Below are 6,961 nucleotides of genomic sequence, written 5' to 3'. Positions count from 1 at the left end.
GCCTCTCAGGGTCTCTGCCCCCGGGCGGTGTCGGGGACTGGGAAGCCCAGTGGTGTGGAGCCCCCAACTGCCCTGGTTTCACTTCTCCAGGTCACGACCTGTGTCAGCTCCTTCTGCCTGGATACTAATGACGCAGCCCCGGTTCACACTATTAGTGTCCGGTTTCCGGAGAAGCCAATCAGCGGCACCGCGGTTCCGGGTCATAAAGTCTCAGCACCCGCCCCTGGTACCAGCTGCGACTCACATTCTCTCCGGATGCCGAGGATGGGGTTCGTCATGCCCCGAACCCTCCTCCTGCTGCTGTCGGAGGCCCTGGCCGTGACCCAGACCTGGGCGGGTGAGTGTGGGGTCAGGAGTAAAGGGCCTCTGCGGGGCAGGAGCGAGGAGACCGCCCAGCGGGGACGCGGGACCCACAGGGAAGGTGTCTGTCCTCCGCCCCCACCCCAGACCCCCACCCGCCTCCGAGCCCGCCCTGGCCTGCCCTCCCCCACCCCTCCCGGACTCCGCCCTGCTCTCCCCAACTCGGGTCCCCCTCCCCCTGCCCTCCTGGCCGCCTCCCCCTGGCACCCGGGCCCCGCGTGGGGAGGAGGGTCCGGGGGGGTCTCAGCGCCTCCGCGCCCGCAGGCTCCCACTCCCTGAGGTATTTCTACACCGCGGTGTCCCGGCCCGGCCGCGGGGAGCCCCGCTTCATCTCCGTGGGCTACGTGGACGACACGCAGTTCGTGCGGTTCGACAGCGACGCCCCGAATCCGAGGATGGAGCCGCGGGCTCAGTGGATGGAGCAGGAGGGGCGGGAGTATTGGGACGAGCAGACGCGGATGGTCAAGGACCACGCACAGACTTTCCGACTGAGCCTGAACAACCTGCGCGGCTACTACAATCAGAGCGTGTCCGGTGAGCGGGCCCGAGTCCAGGGCACGACCCCCATCCCCACGACGGGCTGGGGTCACCCCGAGTCTCTGGGTCTGAGCACAGCGGCGAGGTCACAGGACCCCTGTCCCCCGACACCGAGAAGAGCCCGCACGAGCTTTTAGGCGGGTTTACTTTCGGTTTCACCTTAATCACTGCTGTTCTGGGGGCGGGGCGGGGCCAGAGTCGCACAGCCTCCAGAGAATGTATGGCTGTGACATCGGGCCTGACGGCCGCCTCCTCCGCGGGTACAGTCAGGACGCCTAAGACGGCGAGGATTACATCGCCCTGAACGAGGACTTGCGCTCCTGGACCGCGGCGGACACCGCGGCGCAGATCACACGCCGCAAGTGGGAGGTGGCCGGTGAGGCGGAGCGCTGGAGGAACTACCTGGAGGGCACATGCGTGGAGGGGCTCCCCAAATACCTGGAGATGGGGAAGGAGACGTTGCTGCGCGCAGGTACCGGGACTGCTGGGCCTCCCCGATGGCCCCTCCACTGGGGCTGGCTTCCCACGAGGAAGGAAAAATGGACTCAGTGTCAGAACAGCGCCCCTCCCACGGGTGGGAAGAGGGACATCCGCCTCGGTGTTCATATTCCTGCTAGAGTGACTCACTTAGAGGGCGCTTTTCTCTCAAGGACAGACAGGAATCCATTCTCCCCAGCAGGGACTCAGGTTGAGACCATCCCTGAAATAACCCATCAGCAGTTCCCTCTGACCCTGGCAGCCACCTTGTGAACACTGACCTTCCCTCTCAAGGCCTTGTTCTCCCTGAGAACACCTTTGGAGATCTGAGTCTGGGTTTTCTGAATCATTCACCCTCCACCACAGTCAGAACTATAGTGTGTTCCCCACTTTAGATCTGCAGCCTCCCACCCGGGCTCTCTCCCTGATTCCAGAACTTAACAAGGATCAGGAGATCCCAAAGGCTAGACTTCTCTCTGGGTTTTGTGTTTCTTCCATCCAGACCAGTGGTCCTGTCCACCTCAGGATGGTCACGTGGATGCAGTTTCAGTGGCCCATAAAGCTAAACCACAGTGTGGATTCTCTGTTTCTTCTTCCTCAGAATCTCCCAAAACACGGGTGACCCGCCACCCCATCTCTGACCATGAGGTGACCCTGAGGTGCTGGGCCCTGGGCTTCTACCCTGCGGAGATCACTCTGACCTGGCAGCGTGATGGGCAGGACCACACCCAGGACGCAGAGCTTGTGGAGACCAGGTCTGCGGGAGATGGGACCTTCCAGAAGTGGGCGGCTGTGGTGGTGCCTTCTGGAGAGGAGCAGAGATACACGTGCCATGTGCAGCACGAGGGGCTGCCTGAGCCCATCACCTTGAGATGGGGTAAGGAGGGTTTGGGGTCGAGCCCCTGTCAGGGAATGCAGGGCCCTTCTGGAGAATTTCACAAAGTCAGGACTGAAGCCAGGTATCTGGGCCTCTCACCTTCCTTCCCCTTCCAGAACCATCCTCTCAGCCCTCCATCCCCAACCCGGGCATCATTACCGCTGTGGTTGTCCTTGTGGTCACTTTGGTGGTTGGAGCTGTGATCTGGAGGAAGAAGTTCTCAGGTAGGAACAGAGTGGGGGGATCTGAGTCTCTAGTCCCCTTGGGGAGTTTCGTAGGTAGCACATTGTCCTGCCTGGTTCCTGGGAAATACCATCCACACACGTGTAGCTGCCCACTCTGGAGCCATTACTAACAATCACTCTGTAGCAAAGCACTTGGAAAATGAAGGACAGATTTTCACTTGGTAGTTCTGGTGATGGGGACCTGATTCCCAGCAGTGACAGGACAGAGAGGAAGGTCCCTGTTCAGGACAGACCTCCAGCAAGTCAGGTGGTCCTGTGACCCCACAACTCTTTCTTGATGTGTCCCAATCCTGTCCTGGGTGTTCAGTCAGAACTCTGGAAACTTCATTTTGGACCAGGACTAGGAGGTTGCTCTAGGATCCCATGGTCCAGCTGTCCTAGGTCTCTAACATGATATTTTCTTCCCACAGGAGGAAAAGGACCGAGCTACTCTCACGCTGCACGTAAGTATGGAGAGGATGATCCCTGAAACCCTGGGATAGTGTAGACAGGACCTCATAGGGAGGTCCCTGCCCCCCCCCCCCCCCCGCCGCTATAAGCTCCTCCTTTAGTCTCATCTCCTGTGGTTCTGATCACGTCCTGTTTGTTCTACTCCAGGTGATGACAGCGCCTAGGGCTCTGATTCGTTTCTAATGGCTCCTAAAGGTAAGACTCTAGAGGGCCTGAAGCGAGGAGGGGTGGGGGCACTAAGGACACTTTGACATGCGGAGGGCTGTTGAGAAATTGGCTCTTATGTGACTGACTTAAATCTGTTAGTGATTAATTTTTTCCACAGTGTGAGACCCACTGCCTGTGGTGCACTGAGCGATGCAGGATCTGTTCACACCCCCACTTAGTGACATCGATATCCCCTGACTTTCTGAGGATGGTGTCAGAATGTGTCTGCGTTCCCATTAGCATATTGTGAGGACACAGGAGACTGCCCCCCCCCCCCGCCCACCATGACTCCTCCCCATACTGATTCCTGTTCCCTTTCTGATCTGCTTTCTTATTCCAGCAGAGGTAGGGCTGGACCGTCTCCATCCCTGTCTTCATTTCATGTTGGTCAGAGTATTGTTGCCTTACTTCCCCACTGAAAATGAGAATCCAGATATGAATTGTGTTTTGTAATTCTTGGCATGTGGGGATGATGAGATAATAAAAGAGAGGATTTGTAAAGTTGAAGTAGAAAAGAAATGAAAGCACTGAGAACCTTCAGAACCTGTGTTTTTGCTGTACTGAGTCTGGTGCAGGTGGGGACAGGAGAGAACTGTGAGGAGCCGAGCAGGGACAGGGCCTGTGTCCAGTTGGTGCTCAAGCACCATTGGTGTGACGTGCTCACTCCTCAGCTGGGTCATGTCTCTGCTCCTTGTCCTTGTCCCTTCTGTGGATACTTGTCTCACCAGGACGTGTGATCGTAGGGGCTTGGATGTCAGCTGTCACCAGGACCTTGGGCAGCAAATGATTCCTGTGACTGGGTCAGCTCAGGCTCCGTCCTGGGTTGAGCCCTCAGCCCCATCTTTTGGGTGGTTTTTTTTACCTTGTTTCTGTGGAGCATCAGGCCTGTTCTTGCTCTTGTGTCCGAGTTCCTGTCTCATTCTTCCCAGGTGACCCCGGCAGTTACATCACCAAGAGTCTTTTGGACTGACATTCCCACAGACCTAGGTGTGCTCTGCACACAGGAGTCTCTGGGGTTTGGAGAGATGAATTTTCAGTCATCCTTCCCTTCTCCTCCCTCTAGAGCTGTCTTCTGGATTATTCTTTTTTTTTTTTTTTCAACGTTTTTATTTATTTTTGGGACAGAGAGAGACAGAGCATGAACGGGGGAGGAGCAGAGAGAGAGGGAGACACAGAACCAGAAACAGGCTCCAGGCTCTGAGCCATCAGCCCAGAGCCTGACGCGGGGCTCGAACTCCCGGAACGCGAGATCGTGACCTGGCTGAAGTCGGACGCTTAACCGACTGCGCCACCCAGGCGCCCCTGGATTATTCTTTAGATTCTGGAGGTAGAGAGGAATCTGAGAGTTTCTCATCCTTTTTCAACTTCAGTTAGTTTCTACCTTCCCTGCCTCTCTATGCCCTTTCCCTGCCCTTAGTTTAGCGATGCTGGTGTGGCTCCCATCCAAGTTCATGGATTTATAAAGCAGGGTCTAATGTAAACTTCTATTTGGTTGTGGAGAAAGGGCCCACTAGAGCCTAAGTACGGTGTTTCTGAAGACAGAACTGTAATTCTGTGCTGTGCTGTGCAGGGGAAACGCTGTGGGAGGGGGGAGCTGAGCAGAGAGAGGGAGGGAGGAGGAGCCCTGGGGAAAAGTAGAGGCGGCACTGATGGTGAGGTGGGGGCACTTTGTGTGGGAGCTGCCACGGACCGGCTGTGCCTGAGGCTCATCCAGAAGACAGAGGTCTTCTCCGCTGACCAATTGTTCCACTGATAATGTCGTGTGTCACATGCAGGACCCGCTATTTTTTCATCTAGGACACCTCAGTGACTAAGAAGAGGCAAACGTGCTGGTCTTGTGGAGAATATGTCCTAGGGGTGAGTGACAGACTCCACTTGACCCTGGAACAATGTGGGGACTGAGGGCAATGACCCCATTGTGCAGTCAGAATTCCAAGTGCAACTTTCGACTCTCCTGAAACTTAATTACTACTACTAATAACCTACTGTTGATAAGAAGTCTTACTGAAAACATGAACAGTCATTTAACACATATTTTGTACATTACATGTATATGTACATGTATTCTTACAATAAATTAAGCTGGAGAACATAGAAAACATAAGAGAAACTTCACTGGCAGTACTTATTGTAAAAAAAAAAAAAAGTCCACATATCAGTGGATGTGCACAGTTCCAACTAGTGTAATTCAGAGTCAACTGTATATTGTATAAACGTGGTAAGTAAGGGAAGTGTTTAAATTGGAAATTGGTAGGTGCTTTGAGGAAGTTGACCCAGAGAGTTACCTGTGTGGGGACAGGGAAGGGGCTACTTTACTAAGGTGGTAAGTGTGAGCCTCACTGGGAAGCTCACCTCTGAGAGATGTGTGGGACACAAGGAGTTGTTGAAGAGCATGTCTCAGGGAGTTCTTTCCAGGCAGGAGAACCTCCAGGTACATTCACTAGGGCAGGAGTGTGTCCTGTGTTCAAGGAAGGGTGAGAGGCCACTGTGGCTGGAGCAGAGAGCATGTGAAATGCGGTCAGATGTCTAGACCTTAGGATTAGAAGGGTTTTCAGTTTTCTCTGAGATGTGGAGCCACCAGATGGTTTAGATCAGATGGTCCACCTGGGACTACTCTTTAGAAGCATTTGTTGCTGTGCAGAATCGAGAGGTGAAGGGCAAGTGACCAGTAGGGAGGCTGTGGGAATCTAGTACAGTGTTCCAGGAGGGGGATATCGGATTTATATGGGGGTTGAAGAGAGAAAATAATAGGAAGTGACTGTGCTCTAGTTATTGTGTGTGTGTGGGGGTGTGTGTGTGTCCTGGATACATTTAAAGATGGACTTTACTGCATTTCCTAATGTATTAATTCTGGGTTTTGAGAAGGAGGAATCAGGGACGGCATCCAATGCTTCAGACTGCAGGTAGAAATGAGGAGTGCCTTCCATGGAAACAGGGAGGACTCTGGAAGTAGGACATTTAGGGAAGCTGCGTCACAGGCACACAATTTAGGAGTGTGGAATCTGAGATTATTAGAAATACAAGCGAAGTTGGCAGCTGGATATAGAGTGCAGGGTGGGAGAAATATCTAGGTTGGAGGAATAGATATGGAGGTGACACCATATAAATGATGTTTAGAGCCTTTAGCATAGATGAGGTCACCAAGGGGATGATGGCCACAGAAGAGAAAGGAACAGGACCAAACCCTGGACTTGTCAGCACTAAGCAAGCAGATCAGAGCAAACCTAGAGCACACTGCACAGTTCTGGTTCTGCACCTAGAAGGCACATACTCCAGGGAGACCCAGCCTTCAGTGTGCACAGGAATTTCCTGGACTGAGGAAGAGCTAGACAGTCTGGAGTAGAGTGTGAGATTCTGGGTTTATAACAAGGTTGGTGCTGCTTCTGGTCTTCAGATCACACACTGAGCACCAAGCACGTAAAGCAGGATTCCCACATGGCTGTGCCTCTGCCTCTTCTGTGGGGCTTATTAAGATTCCTGGGTCCATGCCCAACGCTCTAACATGGTAGATGGGGAGAGGCCTGAGCATTTTGTAACAAACCCACAAGCAATCCTGGGGTTCCACCAGGTAGAGATGCAGTGAGGTCATTGATGAGAGCCCTCATTGTGGGAAGGGGTCTTACATCCACATTTGAAAATTGTTGTTTTGGGGCGCCTGGGTGGCTTGGTCGGTTAAGCGTCCGACTTCGGCTCAGGTCATGATCTCACGGTCCGTGGGTTCGAGCCCCGCGTCAGGCTCTGTGCTGACAGCTCAGAGCCTGGAGCCTGTTTCGGATTCTGTGTCTCCCTCTCTCTCTGCCCCTCCCCT

General features: G+C 54.1%; 1 pseudogene; it reads left to right on the top strand.

Annotated features, from left to right (window-relative positions):
- Positions 1–226: 226 nt before the first annotated feature.
- LOC124528161 (DLA class I histocompatibility antigen, A9/A9 alpha chain-like) lies at positions 227–3,650 on the top strand (annotated as a pseudogene).
- The last annotated feature ends 3,311 nt before the right edge of the window (positions 3,651–6,961 follow it).

The sequence above is a fragment of the Lynx rufus genome, unplaced genomic scaffold, assembly GCF_022079265.1.
Source record: "Lynx rufus isolate CCGP_SWC_20201006 ecotype Redwood Valley unplaced genomic scaffold, mLynRuf1.p SCAF_6, whole genome shotgun sequence".
Classification (NCBI taxonomy): Eukaryota; Metazoa; Chordata; class Mammalia; order Carnivora; family Felidae; genus Lynx; species Lynx rufus.
The sequence above is the reverse complement of the archived record's forward strand: the minus strand, read 5'-3'. Positions and strand labels throughout refer to the sequence as shown.